The sequence below is a fragment of the Triturus cristatus genome, chromosome 1_2, assembly GCF_964204655.1.
Source record: "Triturus cristatus chromosome 1_2, aTriCri1.1, whole genome shotgun sequence".
Classification (NCBI taxonomy): Eukaryota; Metazoa; Chordata; class Amphibia; order Caudata; family Salamandridae; genus Triturus; species Triturus cristatus.
In genome coordinates this window covers 833,645,088-833,671,130 of record NC_140580.1, presented here as the reverse complement: position 1 = coordinate 833,671,130, position 26,043 = coordinate 833,645,088, and positions in this window count along the sequence as shown.

The window sequence follows — 26,043 nt, the reverse complement described above, 5'->3', positions numbered from 1 at the left end:
CAACGCCTTATCGTCCATGAAACAGTATCGCATGCGCTCGTCAACAGCAGTCTCGTCTATGGCAATGCACTCGACGCCGGCATCGCTCAAAAACGTATTAAGAAACTGCAGTACATTAAGAATGCCTCCGCCAGACTCATCCTGAACATCCCCCATTGCAGCCACATCACCGGGCACCTGAGAGACCTCCACTGGCTCCAAGTCAATAAAAGAAGCACCTTCGGGCTCTTCACACACGCCTACAAAGCCCTCCACGACGCCGAACCTGCATATCTCAATCACCGCCTCTCCTTCTACACACCAGACATCTCCGCTTCACACAACTGGCCCTGGCCACCATCCCACGGATCTGCAAGACCTTGTCTGGAGGAAGATAATTTTCCTATCTCGATGCAAGGACCTGGAACACCCTGCCTCTGCACCTCAGGCAATCACCGTCACTACCTCAATTCAGGAAGGACCTCAAGATGTGGCTCTTCGACTGAACCGCAGTTCCTCCTCCCCACCCCCCACAGCGCCTTGAGAACCTTACGGGTGAGTAGCCATGCTATATACATACCGATTTATTGAGACTTGTAAATAACTGCACAACCATCAATTCATCAAACTTTCGCTTGTGTCTGCATGTACCTAATGGCGCGCAAGTCAAATTAATTGAATAAGTTCAACCCGTGACTTACAAAGGTGGCTCCAACTCGGCGCTATGTTCGTCTTCAGGTGAATGGATCTTGGCCAACGTTTTAGAATGGAGCATAAATCAAAAACATCTCAATAGACATCATCATTACAGTTGTTCAGTCAATGATGAGAGTTTGGGATCTGCTCACAAACTTTTATTTCTCCTTATGAGATTAGTGACTTGTTTTTCTTGAATGTATTCAATTAGTAATTCAGATAAATCTGTTTACAGAAATATCAATAAAATCATTGTTAAAGTCGAAAATAATGCAACGAATGACGAGTGTGTTCCATAAAGAAAATGAGTCCCTATTCTATATATATCAGTTCAGAATTTAGGCAGAAACTATGATTTTTTCTTGCAAAGAGTGAGATTGATGGAGCATTTAAGTAATCAAACTCCCCATAAAGGGTAGTTCAGGAAGACTCAGCCGACCCTCCGTATGCGAGCAACAGATGCTGGGGTAGCTACACCCGTAAAGGCATGAGAAAAGAAGGTAAATCAGGAAAAGTCACCGCCAAAGTGGCAAATAACAAAGACCTGTCAGCAGTAGCTTTCAGCAAATCTCTCAGCAAAAAGACCAAGTGTAAAGGAAAGTCTCCTCGAAAGCTCAAAAGAGGTTGGGCTGATAACTAGGAAACACACACTTATATAAAACACATGTATCAATCCATTTCGGTGTTAGATCATGTCAATTCTATGAAGAGAAATTGTCCGGTGGTCTGCAGCTTCTTCCTTCGTTCCCACTGTAAACACACGATGTGGACAGGGTACTACCTAAAAGTATCAGTTAGTAGCTAGATATTCATATACTTGTAACATTTGTCTTTGGTTCCCATGAGCAACTTCAGCAATATCTAACTATTAACTATTCAGTGTTCCCCTGTGTAACAATGAACTACTCTAAAGACAGAATCATTTTATTTGAAATGTCCTGGTTAAATCATGTGATTCACATTTTTATGTAATCATTATTGTTTTAATATACTGTTCACTATTCAGCATTGTATGAGCATAGGAAAGCTACATACAATAAGACCATGTAGCTTGGTAAATAGAAATACATTTTATAAAGTCAACACATTCTATAGCAATGACAAGTTTCAGCAAATCACATTTGGGTCATCTATTGTATATGATTCAGCATTTCTTAAAGTTGTTTATTTATTAAAGTGAGAAAATAGGGAACAATAGAAAGAGAAATAAGACCTAGTCTGGGCTAGCCATGGAAATACGATAGAAACGAAAGCTTAGTGCATTTTGCACCAATTCTCTTCATGACGTTTTTAAAGAAAAACCAAGATGTATGTTAACTCTGTACCCAAGTTTCTGTAGGTTTAATAAAGTACATTTTCCGACATGTTACTCTTCTGTGTGTTTTACGTTAATGTCTAAGGCAAATTATCAGTTCTGTTAATAGATTTTCAACCTAGATTTTTCCTGCTCTATCATACCATAAGTGTGCTGTCGGACTTCATGGGTGTGTGTCTATCTGTGCGTTTTCAGTCACGCCATCCAAACATATCATTCACCAATATATGGGTATGTAAAACAAAAAAAACACATATATATCTACAACTAGCCCGACGTAATGGTTTTGACACTTTTTATTTATAAATTGTATTTTAGACGCAAGTAAAGAAAATGTAATGCACTCAAAGGCACTAGGCACAGAAGCTGTAGTTTGTGCTACACCCCCCCTGACACTCTACTGTTTTCCTTTAAAATCACATGCATACTTCCTTCTTTCTGGCCACAGAACAAACTGTTCCAGGAGAAATAAAGACAAATGCAGGAGGGTGAAAATAAACTTAGTGCACATGCTCTCAGCTGATGCGTGGTTAGCAAGAAAAGAAGTCACTTACTAGGTCACAAATAGAAACATTACCAGGCATACAGCCATGGTATTTTAAATATTGTTACATCCTACGTGTTGTTTCACAACACATTCTCAATGAGTGGCAGGAGAAAGAAGCAAGGGTCACATTATTGTAGGGGTCTTCACTGACAGTGGAGGGACACGATAGCAAGTCTGGTCACATGATTTGAGGTGCCAATTTGAGAACTTTTCTAAATATAATGTGTCCTTTTTAGGTCTGGCTAGAAGCAGCATAAGCTGTGGGCTAGAGCTCAGTTAATCACAAAAAGATCAAAAATGCGATGTAGAGAGAGGCATGTCAATTGATGTTTTAGAACCGTGTATATCTTGGCTCCTGAGATGAGAAAGTTGATTAGCTTGCTGAGCTGTATAAAAGTTTACGTTCAAATGGGGCCCACAACTAGACAAGGCAGGCTTGAGGCTAGCGCAGATAGTGGGGGGAATGAAAAATTTCCTAGCTAACGTAACGGAAAGTTTCAATTCTATTAAGGACTCGGAGGCGAGGATTATGTTAATCTTTCTTCACTTTAATGATTAGCAGCACTTCAAAGTTAAACAAAAAAAAAACACTGTTCCCATGAACCATAGGGAACAATAACACAGAACAATAGAGTGTCCATGGATAGATAGTCCTCTGTCTCTATCCATTCCTCCTCTTGCATCGCTGTAGGCCAGTCAGTTCCAGATCCTCACGAATCTTGTTTGCCAGAATCGCCTGGAGAAGCAAAGCACAGTGTAAGCGAGAGCGGTGGCTAAGGCTTAACCCTACAGGGAGAGGAAGGCCCTGTAACACATTCAATGGGTACATCATAAAAACCCAACATTCAGAAAAAAGACCAATTACTTACCCCAGTATGAGGGCAGGAAAGGTAACCACAGAAATGGTACCCTGGGTGGGATAATCCTCGCCTCCGAGTCCTTAATAGAATTGAAACTTTCCGTTACGTTAGCTAGGAAATCTTCCATTCTATGTCAAGACCGGAGGCGAGGATTATGCTAGTTTAAAGCTTGCTCGCCACCAAATGTGCCATATCCAGCACCGGCTTGAAATCAAACCGTTTAAAGGTGGTATCCGAAGACCAATCTGCCGCATTGAAAATGTCTTCTACACGAGCTCCCAGGGTAAACGCTTTAGAGGCCATGGCCCCTCTGGTAGAATGGGCACCAAAAGCCCGGAGATCAATTCCCGCCTCCTGCATCACCCACCGCACCAAACGGGCTATCGTGGGGGAGGAGACTGCCTTGTGGGGCTTTTTTAGTGTGATAAGCAACTGTCGTTCCCCGGGAGGGCGGAATTCTTCCGACATATCTTCATAATCCCTGAGGCAAGACACCACGCAGAGCTTGGGAGAATCCGGAAAAGCTGGGTAGGATATGGAGGTGGTAACGCATTTCGTCCGGACAGTGAAGGTAACCCCAGAAGGGGAGACTATCCTGCCTGAGACATCCAGAGCCCGGACGTCCGAAACCCGCCTACAAGGTATAAGACAAAGAAGCATTGCCAGTTTGGCCAAAAGTTCCTTTCTGGACAGAAACTGGTTCGGTTGCCATGACAAAAACAGGTTCAGGACTTGATTGACGTCCCACAGCTGGGAATATCGAGGCTCCGGCGGCAAAGAAAGACGAATGCCTCGAAGGAGGCGACAAACCAAAGGGTGCTCGCCCACCAGGGAGCCATCCACCAGGGAGTGACTGGCTGATATGGCTGACCGAAAGGTATTAATGGTCCTATAAGCCAAACCGTCGTCCGTCAAGGCGGCCAAAAAGTTTAAGATCGAAGTCACATCGGCCGCTGCGGGATTGAAACCCCGTCGCATACACCAATGAACCCATCGCCTCCAAGTGGAACGGTATCGCTTGACCGTACTATCGGCCCAGGCCTTGGACATGAACTTCTCAGCCGTTCCCGAAAGGCCCGGGAATGCCCACCGTCCCCTGTAATCCGCCAAGCCATCAGGGCAAGGGATCCTTGTGCAATGAGCGGATGAGGAACTCCGTCGGGATCGAGGAGAAGAGTCGGGAAGCGGGGTAGTGGGAGTGGAAAATCCCAGGAAAGTTCCAGAAGAACTGGAAACCAAGCTTGAGATCTCCAAATCGGCTATATCAGCACAATGTCTGCCCCCTGGCGACGAACCTGGGCTGAAACCCTCGTCAGCATGGTGAACGGGGGAAAGGCGTAACCCGCCTCTTCCCACCAGTCCTGGAGAAACGCATCTGTGCTCGTCATCAGGGGGTCCGGCCGCCAGCTGAAGAACTGGGGCAGCTGGAAATCCAATCGCGATGCGAACAGGTCCACTGAAAACAGACCCCTGGTGCTCTGGAGGTCCGCGAACACACCCGGGTGTAGTTTCCACAGGCTCACATCCTGAAAATGCCTGGTATGAAAATCTGCCACCTGGTTGTCGTGACCTGGGAGATATTCCGCCGTGACCGAAACGTGATGGTCTAGGCAGTACTGCCAGAAATTCGCTGCCAGGTCGGAAAGGGCTCGCAAGCGGGTACCCCCTAGGTGGTTGATGTAACGCACCGCTGATATGTTGTCCATCTTGAGGAGGACGCAGGATCGGACCGAGTCCTTGGTCCAGCACTTGATCGCGGATGAGCCCGCCAACAGCTCCAGACAGTTGATATGGAGCCGCTGCTCCTGTGGCGACCACACACCTCCGGTAGCAAACTCTCCACACCGTGTGCCCCATCTGGACCTGCTGGCGTCGGACTCGATAACGATATCAGGCGCGGAACCGAAGATCGCTCCCCCGTTCCAGGCTTCCATATTGGCAAGCCACCACTGGAGTTCTTCCCTGGCCTCGACCGAGAGAATGACTTTCTGAGAGTAAGAGAGGCCCCTGCGAAGGTGGCGGGCCTTGAGGCATTGCAGGGCCCTGTAGTGCAGAGGGTCCGGAAAAATCAGCTGGATGGAGGCTGATAGAAGACCTACAATGCGGGCCAGTTGAGGCAGGGACAGGCGTGACTGCACAACTGACCTCCTGATCTCGTGACGGATCTTGGTCATCTTCCGAGAAGGGAGGCTGAGGGTGGATGCCACCGAGTTGATCACGAACCCCAGGCACACCACCTGTTGGGCTGGAACCAGGATGGATTTTGCTTCATTGATAATGAAACCCAGGCCCTGAAGGAGATCGACCGCCGTCTGAAGGTGAGTCGATAAGACCCAGGGACATCGGGCCATAATCAGGATGTCGTCCAGGTATATGATCAGGTGCATGCCGGACGCCCTCAAGCGTTCGATCGAAGGCCAGAGAACCTTGGTGAAACACCAAGGGGCAGATGAAAGGCCGAATGTAAGGGTGGTGAACTCGTACACCTTGTCCCGCCGGGGGAATTGCAAAAACCTCCTGTGAGGAGGGAAAATCAGAATCGCGAGATAAGCGTCCTTGCGGTCCAGGTGCGCCATCCAATCATTGGGCCTGAGGAGATCGCGCACGAGATGGATGCCCTCCATCTTGAAGTGGCGGTACACCAGCCACCCATTGAACTCCCGCAGATTGATGACTGGACGCTGCGTCCCATCAGCCTTGTCGACCAAGAAGATATTGCTGAGGAAACCTCTGGGGTGCGGAAGCGTCTCCACGATCGCCTGTTTGCCTAATAAGGCGGAGACTTCCTGATCGACCAGCGCCATGTCGGCAGCCGAGAAAGAGAGAGGGCGTGGGGGAACCAGTTGCGAAGGCTCCCCGTGGAGCTCTATGTGAAACCCTCGGACAGTTTGAAGCACCCAGGCGTCCCCTGTGACAGAAGTCCAGGCCTGGAAAAAATATGCCAGACAGCCCCCCACTTTTAGAAGGGAAGAAGGGAGAACACTCACCGGAAGAGTTGGAGGCTCCACTGCCCCGACCGCCTCTGTTTTTCCCTCGGCGACCTCTGGTCGAGTAGAAGTTCCCGAATCTGGCTTGGTCTTGGTAGTTGCTGTTACCAGAGCCTTGCCCTCTGCCCTGATTAGGACGGACGGATGAGCGGACCATGCCTCGTCCGGCCCCCTGGAAAACATGAGGGCGGAAAACCTTCCTGATGGAAGTCTGGGCCCTGTCTAAAGAGGTAAAGGTATTAACAAATTTGTCCAGTTATTTGATAAAGGGCTCTCCAAAAAGACTGCCTTGGGCTACGGAGCCCTCCTCGGAATCGGCCAAGTCTCTGAGCTTAGGGTTCACCTTGATGAGTAAGCTCTGGCGTCTCTCAGTGGAGAGCGCACAGTTGGCGTTCCCTGGGAACACCACCACGTGCTGGGCCCAAGCAGAGAGGGTGTCTGGGGGATATCAGGGAGCCTGACAGTTTGGCTTCCTCAGCCATATCGAGAATCTTTGTGGCGGGCCCAAGGATGTCAAGGAGCTTGTCCTGACAAGCACGCCATCCTGCTGATAGGCCTCATCGTCGTACGCTTCCCTGTGGACAGGAAAGGAGCGTCGAGCAGGTGAGTGGGTACAGAACAGGGTAACCTCTATATCAAGGGGGGCTGGGTGTCAGCCTAACTCAAGTGCGGGCAGAGCTCGCTTGCAAGAAGGGTATGAAACCCAAGGGACAAACAGCCTTGGTGCAGTGAAAAATAAAGGGCAACCTGCCTAGTAACTACAAAGTCGCAATACATACTCCCTTCTTGAGCGTGCGTGCAGGCCTAAGCACTACAGACCCACAGGCGATTAGAAAACCGCCGAGAAAAAACGCTGCCTAATAGCAGGTACCGACTCGTGTTATGCGAGCGTTCACGTGAGATCACGTGAGAAACCAATAAACACTGCCTAAGCACCACAGAACCAACGGCCGTTAGGGAACTCGAATGCTCCAACGGCCGGGCGAGGGAAAACCGAGTAGCGGTTACCTCGCTCAACAACACGCAAAGAAAACTGTCAACGCTGTTTAAACAAAGCGCATTAGTGTAGACGCGCGACACAGCATAGTCTGACAATAAAAACAGAGACTTTGGCACATAGGCGAAGCGCGCACGTTTAAGATAAGCAATACAACAGCATAGCATAAACGTATCTGAACTGTCAAATTCACACTAAGCATATGTTAACACCAATATCCACAAGTTATGAGGAAAAGGAGAAACAAGGCACTTATCTGGCTGCAAGCAGCAAAGAAAGAGGAGGAATGGGTAGAGACAGAGGACTACATACTTCCAGGAGCCCTGTGATTGGTGCATGAAAGGAGGACTATCTATCCATGGACACTCTATTGTTCTGTGTTATTGTTCCCTATGGTTCATGGGAACAGTGTTTTTTTTGTTTAACTTTGAAGTGCTGCTAATCATTAAAGTGAAGAAAGATGAGTATAATCCTCGTCTCCGGTCCTGACATAGAATCACTTAAACCTTTAGGAATTCCCTATACAAACCGCCTGGCCCGGTTGCTGAAATTTATAAAGTACAAGTAAGGAGTACTGTAATGTACGGGGCGGAATTATGGGGTGACCCCCCCTCTGGCGGATTGGCCAAAATAGAGAACGAATTTATGAGAAAGCTCTTGGGCCTACTGCCTAGCACTCCCCTCATTCCCCTGCGCCTGGATCTAGGAATCAAACCCATTGCAGAGGAGATCGGACTAAGACCACTGACCTTCTGGCGCAGATTGTGGGCGACCCCTGAACTAACGTCTTACCAAACAGAACTCAAGGGGCTCCTGGGACTTCCGGGGGCTGGAAAATTGCCATGGTTCAAGTACATCAAAGAAGCCTGCACCAGAATAGGCATGCCTAACCTGTGGAGCAATCCCGAGGAAGTGTCCCCGATAATATCTCGACTTCAACTTATAAGGGCATATAGATTTCTCTAACTAGTCGATCTGCAGGGGAACACCAAACTCTGGCACTTAACGGCTGATTTTCTTAACATAAAAGCCGAGTATCTCTTTGAGCCTTTTCTTGCTGATATACAGCCCTTTATGGCCAGGAAGCTGTGTATCCAGTTTAGAACAGGGACCCACCCGGTTAATGCTTTTACGAATAATTGGTCAAAAGATCCCTTTGTTGGGTGTCCCGCTTGCAACAGCCCTGATGAGACCAACATTCATGTTCTCTTTTTTTACCCTGGCTGCAAATCTGCCAGACGGCGTTGGCTCATACCATTATGTAGAAACATGGGCTGTACACAGTGTTTGGAGATGTATAGAATTTTAAGATCTGACACACACCCCCCCATAGTTTTTGCTGTGTCTCGATTCCATAATTCTATGCGGCACAGGCGTAGGGTCTTTTTTAATACCTCTCAGCAATTGTAAAAAATGTCATCCGCAATCTTGACATTTTTAGTTTTAAAATTTTTAAAAAATGTTATCTGGGTTTAATCATCCTCGTTTTTAACTGGTGTAAAGATATTGGACAAACTAAAATGCTTCTTTGGCTATATTTTGTAACCTGTTATCAATGAACTCTCATCATTTGTCTTATCAGAGCTATATATGAATATGTATTTTTTACTTTTTATGGCCTCATATGACCGAAATAAAGTTTGTTGACTGGAATGGTATACAAGTTTACATTCTTGTTACAAATGTAATTTCATTTTTTATAATCTAAGACACCTGTGTACTTCCTGTTTTTAACTATGTAATGTATTCTGTCCCAGAAGCATGTATGTAAAATCTCATACATTTGTGCCTTACCTTTGTTTAGGGAGCTGGATTGACCAAAAATGTGATTCACAGATAGACAATTTTCCTTTGGTTATTAAGCCCTTTCAGACTTCGATTGGAATGTGCACAGGTTGTCTTTAACAGGCGTTTTAGGCTCACCCCCTTGTTGATTTGCCTTTTTAGGGCCGAACAACATTGAATCGGTCAGAAGTTGTAAAACTCTGCGCAGGGAGAGGTCAATCAATGAATCAATCAGGGGAACTGTAAGTGCACTACTCACCCGTGAGGTTCTCAAGGCGCTTGAGGGTGGGGGGGGTTTAGCAGCTCCGTGCAGTCGAAGAGCCAGGTCTTTAGTCTCTTCCTGAAGATGTTCAGGGAGGGGCCGCGTCTGATGTTGATCGGGAGTTCATTCCAGGTCTTGGCTGCAAAATAGGTGAAAGCTCTTCCCCCTGTTCTGGCTCTGCAGATCTGCGGGATTACAGCAAGGGCGAGGTCTGCGGATCGGAGGTTTCGCTTGGGTGTGTGGAAGGAGATTCTCTTGTTGAGGTATTTGGGTCTGGTGTTGTGAAGGCATTTGTAGGCGTGGGTGAGTATCTTGAAGGTGACTCTCTTTTCTATGGGGAGCCAGTGGAGATTCTGCAGGTGTTGGGTGATGCGCTTGTGTCGAGGGATGCCGCGGACGAGTCTGGCTGCGGTGTTCTGTATGGTCTGGAGTTTGCGGAGCAGGGACTTGTTGATCCCGGCGTAGAGGGCGTTTCCGTAGTCCAGTCTTCTGGTTATGTGAGTGGGTAACGGTCTTTCTTGATTCAGGGGGATCCATTTGAAGGTCTTTCGAAGGATGCGGAGGATGTTGAAACAGCTGGAGGCGACTGCGTTGGCCTGTCGGGTCATGGAGAGGGAGGAGTCGAGTACAGGTTATGGTCGTGGTCCGGTGTGCTGGGAGCCCCGCAGAGGGTGCTGGGCCACCAGGTGTTGTCCCATGCAGAGGGGGAGGGTCCAAGCACAAGGACCTCTGTCTTCTCTGAGTTTGGCTTCATTCCTTCCTGGAAGTTGAGCCTGGTGGTGATGCGGTCCTTGGTGAGGGAGAGGATGAGCTGGGTGTCGTCAATGTAGGATACTATGCTGAGTTCGTGCTGTCTGACGATGGTGGAGAGGGGGGCCATGTAGATGTTGAAGAGCGTGGGGCTGAGCGATTATCCTTGGGGTACTCCGCAGTTGATTTCCGTTGGTTCGGAGAGGAAGGGTGGCAGTCTGATTCTTTCAGTTCTGCCGGTGAGGAGGTGCATTCTATCTTGTCAGCTTTTGTATTTGGAAAATAATGGGCAGGCCTTGGCTTTAAAAGGGTCTTTAGAGGAAAGGATATAAGTTAGGAAGCAGTGTAAGTGGACGGTTAGACCATGTTGGGACTCCTCCAGGTACCAGTGAGTGAGTACCCAGATCTGCTCATGCTTGCCAAGGACAGAGTACAAAAGTAAAATGCAGACAAATTAACTGGTCTTATTAACCACTGGGGATATTTCCCTTATACAAGATGGCTAGCGCAATTGCATGGGCAAGTACCACGTAACATGACACTGTTTATTTCCTGTTAATAAGATTGCAATATGTAACAAGTATGCCTCGATGTATCACGGCAACTGTGAGTGAAAACCCTGGACACATGGATCTGAGTCTTGGTTCCCCCCCCCAGCTCAACCAGGTGGGAGAAAGGATTACTTTTCTTCCTGTTTGTTAGCAGCCTACATGGAGAAAAGGCAGAGTGGGCATGACTGGTTTGGGCGGCTCCAGGGGGCCAACCAAACAACATTTGTGCACTCGGGAGTGGGCAGGCATACCACTCCTCCCTTCTCCTGCTTTCAGAGCAGCCCCGCCCATCCGCAACCAAACATAAATTAGTAATAATAAAAGTTATTACCATTTTATGTTTCCCCTTCTCGCACTGCGAGAAGCAGTGGAGCGACGCTTCTCCACTCTAGTGGAGGAGCCGCCCCTGCCTGCAGGAGCAGCTGTGGAGCTGCACACAGAGGTGCTGGAGGGTGGCCATGAGCTGATGCGCCTGTGCAATGTTAGCTGGCTTTGCATCTCCTGAGTCCTAAGCAGATAATCCCCAGAAGGAATTCAGAGCTAGTCACACAATGATGGGGGGAAATGTGAAATCTCACCCTTTATCCCTGGATATAGGGCAGTGGACAGCCAATTCCTACCATGGTCAGGAATCACAACTGGCCCAGGCTTCTGGGTGACAGGCAAAAGAGGTAAAACCTTGCTCACCTTCATAGACAAGAGACGATGACATGGCACCCACAAGCTGGGTGTGTTGAGGACACTTCACAGCGGGTCAGTTTCACCCACCAAGACATGGGCAGAGTTAATAAAAGGATGAGGGGGAGTGCACAGAGGTAGTGTTATAATCTCTATGTATTGCTATTCTATTGCTTTTCAAATGTGTTGCACTGTTGCTAGGATGTTTATAGAATCTAGAATGCCTTCTGGTTCAGTTTACTTCTGCTTAACCTCCCTGAGGCAAGACGTTGGATGCCAGGGTGTGCTGAGCAGCCAATGGGAAAATGTTTAAACTTTACAGAAGAAGAGGGAAGACCAGGAAGATATGGACGATGGCTCCACATGGCATGTTCTACACTCTGTCTTCACAGTTGACGACACCATGCCGCAAAGTTACATACAAATTGGGACTAACCCTGTCACAGCAACCATTGATACAGGCACCTCCATAAACATCATGTCGGCAGACACATACCAAGACTTTACAACCCCACACCTCCTGACTGAGGCCAAGGATTGGGTTTTTGCATATGGACAACTAGACTTCTCCCCATGCTGGTAAGGTTTAAGACCCAGATTTTGCATGGCAATGAAAGGGTGGACACTACCATCTACATTGCAAAAGGTGAGCAGGGCGTGCTCCTGAGCAGCCACACTGCTGTGGCACTGGAACTTGTTCAGTTTGCATTCGGATTTCACATCAAAGAATTAGCCCACATCCTTGCTGAATTCTCTAATCTGTTCAAAGGGAATAAGTGCATGAAAGACAAAGTGGTCCAGGTAAATATTGACTGGTCCATTCTGTTGGTGGCACAGAACCATTGCAGGATAGCGTTCTACTTAAGACCAAAATTCAAAGTCGAGCTAGACAAGTTGGAAATAGCAAGGATTATTAAAAAAGTCAGCAGGCTGACCCCATGGGTGACCCCAGTCGTCACAGGAAAGAAACTTATGAAGCCTGGTGAAGTCTGCATCTGTATGGACATTAGGCTACCCAATGTAGCAATTCGCCACAAATGTTATCTCACCCCCACCATCAACAATCTAATCTGGGAGCTGAGCAGCACTAGCTGGTTTTCCAAGGTAGACCTTTGATCAGGGTATCAATAGCTGACTCTGCACCCAGAATCCAGGTAATCACTACCTTCTCGACACAAGGGCTTTGACACTACACTTCGGTATTTCCAGTATTGCAGGAGTTTTCCAAATGCTGCACAAGACATACTAGTTGTCTTCCCCTGAATCGTCAGTGTGAGCTACGACATCCTTGTGTATGCCACAACAATCCAATAAAACCATGACTGGCTCAAAGGGGTACTGTACAGGACCCAAGACTTGGGGCTTACTCCGCACCAACATAAGTGCAAATTTCTGAAGCAAATGATGAGTTTTTTGGGATAAACGTCCTTGGCAGACGAAGTGGCCCCTGGCTGTGCTAAAGTGAGAGATGTGACGGAAGCCCCAGCTCCCTCCTGTGTTTCAGAAATGAGAAGCTTCCTAGGCTTGGTCAACTACTGTGCTCGCTTAATACCAGATCTGACAAACCTAAGTCCACGACTCCGTGAACGTGCAGCAAAGAGCAAACTAAGGACTTTCAGGCACCGAAAGACAGTGTTAGCAGACACTACACTAGCCTATTTTCACTCATCAAAACCCACAACCCTGGTCATTGACGCCAGACAGACAGGAATAGGAACAGTTCTATCACAACAATAGTCCTACGGAGACTGAGCCTCGGAGGTCTATGCTAGTCGATCTTTGACCTCAACTGATCAAATGTACCCTCAAAATGAAAAAGAGGTTCTGCCATCCATTCAGCATGCTGACACTTCCACCTCTATGTCTAATGACATTCCTTTGTTGTAAATACAGACCGCAAACTGTAATTCCCATGATGAGAGGCACCTCCTCTAAGCCACCAACCCATATAGAAAAGTGGATGCTCCAGCTCCAAGACTAAGAGGCTGATTACGATGCCATTCTATTTTGAACAAATTGGTCTCAGAATTGTTTCTGAACTATTCGGGTCCTGTGAGTCCAAACGACCAATTACGATGCGTCCCAACATCATTCGGTCAGACTTGCATTGACTTCAATGGGAGCCTGTGTTCCGAACGAGAACACAGGCTCCCATTGAAAAAAAGGGTTTTGGGGAAAACCTTGCATCGTGTAGCGGGCAGCCCATGGTGCCTGCCACATTAAGCAAGGGTGGTAAAATGTGTCCATTGGGTACCCCCAAGGGGCCCCATCGGATGCCTCCTGGTGAAGGGAGGCCCACAACAGACCCCCAAAGACAGATTCCGACAGCCGTTCGTGTCCTGCTGTTCCTAATAAATAAATGAATCAAAACAAGGTACTACCACATTCCATGTTTTTTAACAAAAAAATGTATTGGAAACAAAAGTGCTCAGCACAGCTTTTTGCACACAACCCGGAGGCCGGCAGCATCAATCGCAAGAACACTGGTCTACTAATACACAGCTTACATGCCTACAACCCAACGGGCCGGCAGCTAACAAAAACGAGTTGGAGTGCGGAGGTATCACTCCGCCTGTTGATGAGTCCGTTTCAGCATGTGTCATATTTGTATTCACACTTCAACTTAATATAACCACCCAAATAGAAAAACCCCTCCCCCCATCCACCCCACGCATACCCTACACACATGATCTATTCCGCTACCCTATTTGCCATGTTATGCCTTGTGGTGTCATAATTTATCGAAGCGCCCATGTCCGGACATGTCACCGAGCCTGGAGTCACACCTCTCCTGTACCACATTCCTTCACACCCATGAAAGACTGACAACTTCCAACTCCCGTTGCAACCCTCTGCCCACTGGTCAAACTACTAATTTTTGCAAAGGTCCGAACCTCCCGCCTCCAGCCAAGAGATGAATGGCTGCCAAATATCTAGAGGTCTGGATCTGGTAGGCATTAGTTCCCAGTAAGTGGACAGCTGGTCTTTGCAATATATGACATTATTTACCCATGCCGCTATTGTAGGACCCTGTCGTTTCTTCCAAGTAAGCGCGATCTGTCTCTTAGCCAGCAGAAGTAGCATGGACGTAAGTTTGCGAGATTTTTTCGGGACATCCGCAACATGACCCAACAACGCTGTCAGCGGGGACACCTGTAACTCGACATGTGTGATCTGTCCTATATGTCTCAACACCTCCATCCAATATCTTTCAACCGGGTTACAACTCCATGCAAGATGTGCAAAAGTGGCGTCCCGTACCCCACATCTCCAACATGCCGTGTCCGGGCAAATGCCCATACGATGCAGTTGGGCAGGTGTTCTGTACAATCGATGTAAAAAATTAAAATGAATCAATCTGAGTCTATAGCTAGGGGATACATTTTCTAACTGTGAACAGCAATACTGCCATTGTTTTTCCGTTATACTGAAGTTGAGGTCGTTTTCCCATTCTACCCGTGCAGTGCATATGAGCAAGGGTGACTCTTTTTGCGTTATTTTATAAATACGCGTAATCAGTTTCTTGGGTGAAGGGTTTGTCAGTATGTTCTCCAGTGCTGGCAGTGTAGGGGGGGACCTGTGGAAACGATGCATATCGGGCGCGGCATGCAGCCCTGAACTGATAATACAGCAACATGTCTGACGCCGTAGGGGTATCTGGGCCGCACATCTGCTGTAAGGACAGAAACGTGTCGCCAGGGAAGAGATCTTTACCTGTGTCCAATGCACGTGTCTGCGCTCTAGAGGCAACTGCTTTATCCATTAATGGAGTTAATAGCGGGTTTCCCCCAATTGGCATTGCTGGGGCATAGAGTTCCCCAATACGGGCACGCTGCGCAATTCTGCGCCAAGCCCACTGCACGGTCTCCACCTTGTCTATTTCTAAACACGTTCGTTTGTAAGGCTGATATACCACCGTGTGCAGTGGCACGGGGGCTGCCCTGTCCAATTCTATCGCCGCATGTGGCTGAAATGGCGTCGGGTGTTGCCAGAAATGCAAGTACTGCGCCTGAGCGCTATAAGCATATAATTCGAAATCGGGAGCCCCCAACCCGCCTTGATTAAATGGTAAACTTAGCAGCTTCCCTGCAGCCCTAGGCTGCCTACCAGCCCAGACCAGACCTATCATATTGGAGCGCAGTTTCCGAAAGAAGTGTGCATTCAATGGCATTGGGATGTTAACAAACAAATATAGTAATTTTGGTAGTATTACCATCTTAATAAGAGACACACGTCCCATCAGTGAGATGGGTAGCTGTCTCCATCTCACTATCTTGTTCTCTATTCAGTCCATCACTATCCCATAGTTAGCAAGCCATATCTCCTGGAGGGACCTGCTCACCCTTATCCCCAGGTATTTGACCTCAGCCTCCGCCCACTGTATAGGAAACTCTACATCCACCGGAGTGGTCCCCTCCGTGAGTGGGAAGATCACCGATTTTGCCCAATTAATCTGGATTCCTGCAAGCCCACCGTATCGGACCAACTCTCTCATAACAGTTGTGAAATTATCTTTCGGGTTCGTAAGATATATTATCATATCGTCTGCGTACATAGATATCAACAGCCCCCTGGACGTGAACCCTATACCCCTCTGTGCGTGGTGTTGACGTAGCCGAGCCGCCAGGGGCTCCGTGGCAATGGCGAATAGTAGGGGCGACAGCGGGCACCCCTGCCTTGTGCCCCGGGTTATAGCAAACGGTTCGGACATCTGTCCATTAATCCTGACTCGTGCAGTAGGATCCACATATAGCAGCTGTATTTGTCGAGTGAATAAGGGGCTAAATCCCAACCGGGGTAGTAGTGTAAACAGAAAACACCATTCCAGCGAGTCAAACGCCTTTGTGGCATCTAGCAATGTGGCTACGGCCTGGACCTGTGGGGCTAGATAATGCAGCAGGCCAAATAGCGTACGCAGATTGTGTGCTGTAGAGCGGCCTGGTATAAAACCTGATTGATCCGGCAGTGCTATCTGCGTCAGCATAGGTTGCAGTCTGTTAGCCACAAGTTTGGCGTATATTTTTGCATCTAAATTTATTAGAGATAAGGGTCTTTCCGATTCAGGCGTCGTGGGGTCTTTATCTGGTTTCAGCAGGGCTATGATGGTAGCCTCACGCAGAGTGGGCGGGAGACGCCCACTCTCCATCGCCTCCAGATACACCTGTAGGTGATGAGGGGCTATTAGGTCAGCGTATTCCTTATAAAAGGCTGCCGTCAACCCGTCGACCCCCGGCGCCTTACCCGCCGGCATGCCGCTAATCACCTGCTTGATGTCATCAACCGTGATGGGTAGTTCCATGTGCTGCCTGGCCCTGTCGTTAAACCATGCCAACGCCACAGTGTCCAAGTAGTCCACCACGTCAGAGTGTGAAGCGGTAGTCTGGGAGGTGTATAGCTTCTCATAAAACCCGGACATAGTAGTAAGGATTTGCGGCGGCGTTCTGACCCGCATTCCTTCCGCTGTAATTAATTCGGTTATATAGTCGGCACCTCTTGGTTTTCTCAGTAGGCCTGCCAGCGTTTTCCCTGCTCTATCACCCTCTCCATACCGGCGCGCTGTGGCATGTTTATATAGATATGCTGTCTCCCTATCCGCTTCCGCTTGGAATTCTGACATTTTGGTCCGGATTAGCGCTGCTGTAGTCTGGGACCAGGAATGCTCTTGAGCCCGTTCGAGCTCACCTATCTCCCGTTCCAATCTTTGAAGTGTGTTGCGGATATCTCCAAGCACCCCTTTCTTGAGTGCTATACAGTCTCCCCGTATCACCGCGTTAAACGCCTCCCAGAGTACGCCGTATGATTTCACCGTAGCTATATTAATTGTAAAGTAGTCTTGTATCTTCCCCCGTAGTTCCTCACGGAACACCTGATCTAGCAACGCCCCCGATGGGAATCTCCAGCTGAATGGGGTGATATATGGGTCTGGTATTTTAAGTGTCAGTTGTACAGGAGCATGGTCCGACAGGGTGCGTGAGTGGTGAGCTGCCTCAGTGACCCACGTATGCATATCCCTAGATAATAACCAGTAGTCAAGTCGTGACCATGTATCGCGATGGTATGACATGCATGTGCCTTCTCTAAGTGTGGGGTGCAAAGATCTCCAAGAGTCTACCAGCGCCAGCTCCGTTTTGATGTCCTTGATCAAAGTGGCCGCCCTCTGGTGGTGTTCTCGAGATGTACCACTTCTGTCTACCCCTTCCGAGAGCACTACATTAAAATCTCCCCCCCAGAGTACCGCAGCAGGGGCTAAGGACTGTTCCAGGCGTCCGACATGTTGAAAAAAGTCAGGAGCATCAGTGTTCGGGCCATATACATTGATTATTACCATGGGCGTGTTGTACAGCGTACCTTGTAGAATTATGTATCGACCTTCACTATCCAGCATTGTGTTGTGTGTGCGCCACTGCAGTCTCCTACGGAGCAGTATCGCTACCCCCCCGGGAGTAGCTGGAATATCCACAGTCCACAACCTCTCCCCACCTGTTGTGTCGAAGCATGCATGCCATGTCTCCCATTAGGTGCGTTTCTTGTAGTAGACAAATATCAATCCCGTGTCTAATGAGGTATGAATGCACCAGTCTCGCCTTTCTACGGTCGTTAAGACTCCGTACATTCCACGTTAGACATTTCAGCTGTGACATGTCAAGCATAATAGTAAGCTACTTGGCATACTGCAAATATCATTTCATACACTGTGATTTCTATTCCCAGAGCCATACCCCAGGTCCTTGAAGCCATCTCCACGGCTGCGGTAAACATCAGGTAAGCAATTGCGGGTAGCGGGCGCCGCTGCTGTCTTGGGGTACATTTCCCTTGTACTAGAGTTTTCGGGCCGAGCGTCACATTCCCCCCCTCCCCACCCACACCAACCCCCCAATCAGGTTGTGTACCACATTCCATGTTAGTTGTAAGATGGTATTGGTTGGTAAGAGTCAGGCTGCATTATGCTCACCATAACATGGCATGAAATTGCACCAACCTATAGTATATACTCACCTTGGGGAGGGTGCACTGGGGGAAATGAGACAAGAGTGCTGCTAAGAATGGGCTTTACAATAATGGTAGCTTCAAACACATACCTTAAGTTAGAGTGGTTGCTATCCTAAAAACTAATCAATCATGTGTACCTCTAAATCTCCAGAGACTGTGCCCCAGGAGCCTATGCAACCAATCCATTCATGGTCACACATAATGAACTAATGTCTATTACCAAACCCCTTTAAGATGGGCGCTTCCATTTCAAAGTGGTCCATGAATCAATACCATCATTGCATAAAGCAAGGGGAGTCTTTATAGAACCTGTGTCTATCTTTGTACAGTCTTGCTGTCACTACAGGCCCAAATACAATACTCTCATGATTCTTTGGCACTTTCTCCACAGACTCAAAAATAATCAACTTACAAGATGCTACTATCTGCCTTCTGTAAGTGTCCTGAGCTCTTTAGAAACTGCTTCTTTCCCAGAACCGTACCAAGTCTTCGGAGAAGGAGAGGACGAGCTGGGTGTCGTCGGCGTAGGAGACGATGTTGAGTTCGTGGGTGCGGGCAATGCTGGCCAGAGGTGTCATGTAGGTGTTTAAGAGGGTGAGACAGAGGGAGGTGCCCTGGGGAATGCCGCATATGATGTCTTTGGTTGCGAAGCCGAAGGGTAGAAGGAGGATACTCTCAGTTCATCTATGGAGGAAGGAGGTGATCCAGTCAAGGGCCCTTGCCTTGAATGCCAATGTAGTGAAGTCTGGTGATGAGGATGTGTTGAGAGACCGTGTCAAAGGCCGCCAAGAGGTCGAGGAGGATGAGGGCAGATGAGCCGGCATGGTCGAGAAGGCATCTGATGTCATCTGTGGCTGTGATCAGGGCGGTCTCAGTGCTGTGGTTAGTCGGAATCCTGACTGGGAGGGGTCGAGCAGGTTGTTCTCTTCAAGGCAGTTTGGGATTTGGATGTTGATGGCCTTCTCCAGGACTTTGGCGAGGAAGGGAAGGAATGAGATGGGTCAGTAGTTTTTGAGTTTGTTGGGGTTGGCTGAGGGTTTCTTCAGGAGGGGTTTGGCTTTGGCATGCTTCCAAGCATTGGGTACGGTGGCCGTGGTGATGGAAATGTTGAGGAGTCCTGCAAGGGTGTTTTCTTAGTCCTCTTTTTGCTTCTCTTTGTAGTGCAGCACTTTATGCTTCTGCCCAAAGAAATACTGCTTTTTGTTACCTAGGTAAGTGTGTGGGTGTTGATGACTCCCATGACTAAACTGCCTGTTCAGGAACACATGCTTGCTTTCAGCATTACTTCAGTTCAGCTTCAGAAAGGTCCATGGGCAGGAGTACCCCTGAACTGTGCCATATCTCTGGCAATGAGTATACCACATCACATCCCAATTCGCACCCCAGCTGCCCCAGTTCATTTGTGGCATCACGACCAGAGCCCTTATCCTCAGCACTGCCACATCATCTACCTATCCATAAAAAGGTCATGTCAATGAAGATTACAGGTACATTTATCTGAGGATTTTGTGAATCATGAACAAGGACGTCTTTTCAATATGTGTCAATAGATGGCGATGCACCATAAGACACCAAATGGTTGAAGCTTAAATCAGCTGTGTTTGATGGCAGTAATAAATAAAGCCAAGTAAATTTGAGGCATGCCCCAAATCGCTTCCAGAAGCTGTGAAGGTTCCAGTAAATGATCAGAAAAGATAATGTATGTAAGTTGTTACAGGTTAAACAAGCATTTGCAATGCAATCGGTCTCGCATTTAATGAAAGTTGGAGCTCAGATTTGATTTAATTCAAGTCAATTTCATATCTTTATTCGAATTTTTCAAATCCATAAAAGCAATCACATATATACAATCCCAACAAGTAATTATAATTCTAGATATATATTTAAACAACACACATTGCAGGGTTACATATTATTTGGCAACAAGATTATTTCAAGGGTTTTCCATTGTTTTGCGTACATGGGTTACAACTCTCAAGAAAGTGCTAACACGAAAAATCAATTCATCAGTATGCAGGGTGAGCAACATCACATAAGACTGCTCCAGGGAAAGTGGTCTTTGTTTCTTAAAATATGGGAGTAAATACCATTTAATATATTTAAGATAAAATTTACAACAAAAGAAGAAATGTAAATCATTTTGTAGACTCACTCCATCACATGGGCATAACATACTTTCGGATTTCGATGAAAAATAACCTAATGGAAAACATAATACAAATCTAACAGTACCTGCCCTTAGACGGGACAGTTGATTTAGTTAATTCCGCTTCCAGTCTCACGTTACTATAAAGTGCATACAGTGCAAACTTAGTTTCATTTTTATCTGTGGGCTCAATCTTAGTAGGATCAATAAATAAGTGGCCTTTACCCACACTGCATAGTTTCTTAAAAGCTCCAGCAAGCCACGGGATTCTCATCCCTTTCTCGCAGTTTAAAAAATCTCTTATAATTTCATGGGTTAAAGAGGCCGCTGTATTCCTCCAAATTGCCAGCCAGAACAGGGCCGGTCTTTTTGTAATAAAATCTGTTATGTAATGCAAATTTAATTCGCAGTGACAAATATACTCCGATGTAGCAATAGGGGCTCCAAGGAGTTTCCTACAAAAACGATTTTCCTCGGTTTGGATACTAGGTGTCTTAGCCAAACCCCATATCTCAGCCCCATATGTTGCTACCGGTACACACTGCAATTTAAAAAAAATTAAAATTGCTTTAGTAGCTCCTATTTTCTTAGGCCGTTGGAGACTGAGAATAGAATTAATGGCTTTTGAGAACTTGCTCGTGGCGTGGGCCAAATGTCCACTCCACGAGCCGTTCGCAGCAAAAACCATTCCTAAATGGGGAAAAGTATTTGTGGAATATAACTTATCAGTTCTCACCGAAATAGCACTAAGCTGTCTTTTCCCTGGCCCACAAGACATAATAAAAGATTTTTTTAAATTTACTTTAAGATCTAAGTTATCCATATACTGTACAAAACTTTTAACCAGAATACGCAGGGCGTTCGGTGTAAGACCCATAAGGACCGCATCATCTGCGTAAAGCAATGTTGGTAACGGCCCCCCCCTTATTTTTGGAACATCCGTAGTTGCCGATTTTAGGGAGTTACTTAACCCGTTAATGTAAATAATAAACAACAGGGTTGCTAGGACGCACCCCTGCCTAACTCCTCTTTCCACTCTTATGGCCCCAGAGGTTTCCCCCGCAATCCCAATCCTTACTTGGGCTTTTGTATCAGTATCCAAATAGGCCAAAAAATGTACAAGGGGCGCATCTAGACCATAATTTACAAGAATAGACCACAGTTTAGACCTATTCACAAAATCAAATGCGGACGATAAGTCCATAAAAGCTAAGAAAATTGGTGACGACCTGGCGATGTTATATTTGCCAACTACTAAATTTAAATTCAGGCACTGCTCTGTCGTCCCAACCCTACTTCGAAAACCCATTTGGCACGGGTCCAAAGTACCTGATTCCTCTGCCCAAGTATTTACTCTATTGTATAAGACTCGTCCCAAAATTTTCAGAGTATTATCTAAGAGTGAAATAGGTCTATAATTTACTGGATCTGTTCTCTCCCCTTTCTTATATATTGGCACTATTATACTTGTAGACCATTTGTCGGGCATAGGTACTAGAGGTAGGCTATTAAAAACATTCATTAAAGTAGGTGCCCAAAATTCAGGTTTCCATTTAATTATGTCTATTGGGAAACCATCTGGCCCAGGGGCCTTATTGCCAAGACTTTGTTTAATGGCCACAGTCACCTCACCTAAACTAATCTGTATAGAAAACAATTGACCAGATATGTACTCATCATTAACTTTTGGGGCTATGGCATATACTTTTGAAAAATGATCTTCCCACCGGTAACTCGGGATAGTACAGCTAATTGTAGATAGTTGGTCTCCCATGTTACGCATCTTTTTCACTACAGGCCAGAAAGTAATTGCATTCTTTCCTGTTGCGGCATCAGATAGCTCCTCCCAGTGCTCTTTCAGAATCGCTGCCTTACGTGCCTCTATCGTAGATTTATATTTCTTTCTTGCCACCCTAACCTCCGATTGGGGTCTCGGTTTTGCACTCAGTGCCTTACGTAAGGCCCTGTTGGCAACTGAGCAATTTCTGTCAAACCACCTGGGATCCTTATCTATCCTTTGATTAGGGACAGATAGGAGTGACTTTATGACTATACATAAACTAGTAAAATCTTTAATTACCCTTAGATTATTCCCATCTGAAAATGTGCATGAATCAATCAGATGTTGATGCTTGTTTATAACATGCTCAACTATCTTTCCACTATCAACCCCCCTCCATTTCAACCTCAGATTATTTGTAACGGGGATAATATCTCTAGCACCTAAAAAGCGTGCAAATACTGGAGAGGGACCCGATTTGATTTTTACCACTAGTGCATTGTGATCCCCAAAGGCAGTTTCTAAAACCCTAGCCATTAAAAGGCAATCAATTAACTCAGGTGACATAAAAATATAATCAATGGTTGAAGAGTGGTCTCTACCTCTAAATGTCGGAACATAATTAATTGTAGAGATATGGTTTATATCCATCACGTTAGTTAAAACATGCTCACGAATAAAGCAATCCAATTCTATGCCCCGTTTTACTGCACGGTCAGTTTGCATATTTCCTTCATTTAGTTCAGATTTGGGAATCTTTGCATTAAAATCCCCTGCTAGGATAATCCTATTACCCCTGCTATTATCTGATGGTTCAATCATGTCAGATAAAAATTTAAAAAGTTCTATAAATTTTTTATTTGGGTTTGAATAAAAATCATTATTATAAAAATTAATCACAAAAATGGGAGCCTTCCTTTTATATTCAATAACCTGAATATTGGGGTTGTTAGTTGGCATTATCTTTATACTTCCACCTGCCGCTGTCCTAATACCAATCAATAACCCGCCCATAGGGCAGCCAAAATCGAGCTTAGTTGCAATTACACTATTACAATGGAAGCCCTCTATGTGAAGGTCGGTAGTAGCCCAAGTCTCCTGAAACATTATTATGTCTTTATCCAGTAGTATCCTTGACCAATCGGGAGCCGATAATCTAGACTCCAGCCCTGCAACATTCCAGCTAAGGATACTAAGGTCAGTTTTAGTCGACTTATTTAAACAAGGTTTTTCGCTTTCCCCATTTTCAATCTCCTCAGATTTGAAAATGACAATATGTTTTACTTTTGTTTCTAAGTTTGCAGTGGCATGATGATACTTGCATGGCGCTATTGCCATTCGTATGATGGTGCCGCGCTGTACAACCAGAAAATGGAAAATAGGTTATGAGACTTTTTTGCGGGAAATTCTTCCTTGCGTCCAAAAGGATGTGAGGTTGCATTTTGTACTTAAATATGGCTACAAATGTCAGCTTTTTATCGCCCATAGTTTTGCATTATTATTCCTAAATTTGGCATCATTTCTGCGAAAGGAAATTACACAAATTTCACACACTCCTAGAATTGAATTCACTAGCTGAGTAACCAGTCAGTTATGTGGGCCAGAAACCTATCTAAGATTAGTGCTGCCATCTATGCTCTGGCAGGTCTGTACACCTTCGGATATTGTACTGGCAGTGCATCACCTCTACCCCTATTAGAAAGCTCATCTCACTATACACTGATTTAGATTGGCAAACAATAAATCCTACACAAATAAACTTCTCCTGAAATGTTGAAGAACCCTGCAAAGGTGCTTAAGGAAATCAGAACTCCCCATTGACCTCACAACATGCTCGATTTATGATTAGAATAGAATCCCATTCCAATCTTTCCTTATTAGTCCGACTTCTTCACACAAGGACTATTCAAGAGACTACTAACAACAGCACCCTTCACCCCAGGCCCATCCACTCTGGCCAGTTCTACTGATTGTGCACCGACTGCATGCTTTCTCTGAGACAAAAGAGACGGGTTTGGGCCTGGGAACTCACACCTGTGAGAGGTTGAGCCGCCTTCATAGAATTCAAGGAAGTCCAATTACCCCTCGAATTGAAACCTGCAATGACAAAGCCACCAAACTGTGCCAACCCTGCTGCTTTACTGCCAATTAACGTAGTTTAACAATAACTCGCTTGAAGCCCAAAAATGCTCTCCAGCATTTACTGAAAAACACCTTTACAGCCTCTCTGCAGAAGAACCCCAGCGCTGATCTAGAAGACTATGTGATGTACATTGCAGGTATAGCATTTGGGGTGTAGATATTATAATCAGGTCAGTACTGACTGTGCTGCTTCAATTCACATGCACACTATATGATACTATGCCACCGACTCACAGGCCTTCCTTCCATAATGCGAATGGAGAACGGGGTTGCAGACAGTCTCTGTGGCGTAAATGGTTCTTCGAGCCCGCAAAGGTATCTTAGGTTCAGATAGAAACGTATTTCAAAGTTACATTTAAGACAACTCTTCCCTCCTCTTACAGCAGAGAGGAATGAGAAAGTAAAGATTATTGCAATAGGAAGAATTCTCGCGATTTATTGTGATTATGTACAAAATATTGAGGTGGGGTGACAGCTCCTGGTTGCGTTATGAGGCATATGGTGACAGCATGAGCCGTAATCCACAGCTGGTCTACTGTGTGTAGTTTATCTGCGGCACCAGAGCGTGGGCTTTCAGGATATTACATACCAGGTGTAGCACAGCGACATCTAGAGGCCATGTATGACATTGAGACCAGCTAATGGCTTATAATAAAGTGCATAATGACAAAGTAGGATAAAAATAAAATTGACAATTAAGTTTAAAATTAGATTTAAAAAAAAATAGGGGGAAATAAATCTGTTCGTCGGTACATGGAGGAGGGAGTGGAAATGAGGTGGCTGGATTGAGATGCCACAGAATGGGGAGGCAGGCTCAAGTATCGGCGTGAACTAGCATACTGTGAGGCTGGGCAAATCACTTAATCTCTCTACGAAAAGGAAATGAATGTGAACTTGTGTAATGGCAATTAGCCCTTCATGTCACCGCTGCTCACCCAAAGCAGGGGCTGGCTGGCATGCCATGGCTCTGAGGTGGGGCCGGATGGGACGACCAGCTCATCACCTTTCTTAAACAAGGTGGAAATAAACAGCGCAACGTCACGGCATGCAGCAAGCCTTTCCAGGTCTCTGGCGCAGGAGCGGAGGGGATGTAGTATAATAAACACAGCTGCTGACCTCTGTCCTCGGGGCAACGGTTCGGGCCTTGGCGTGGGCTCCATAAAAAAATATGCTGATAGCATTTACTAAATGCAAACTGTAACAAACACCATTAAGCAATGGTTGAACCTGCACAGTTACAGGATCGGGTGAACAAATGTTGCTGATCAAAAGAAAACAGACCTGGTCTTTACATGCACAGCAAAGGGGCAAGATAAGAGCAAGATTTACAGCCCTATTTACAACAGAACTTTGTAAACCACGAGCACTGGTCTCCAGTAGTCTGGCATAAAGAAACAAATAGTGCCACAAACTGTCTGAGTAACAACACAAGTGACAGGGGCAGTACTTGAAAATGGGCAGAGCTTAAAGCCCATATCCAGACTACAAAATGTCTCGCAGAGACAGCGCAGGCAAGACCTAAACATGTGAGGTCCTATTCACAAAGGTAAATTTACATGTAAGTAAATTTACTCTTAA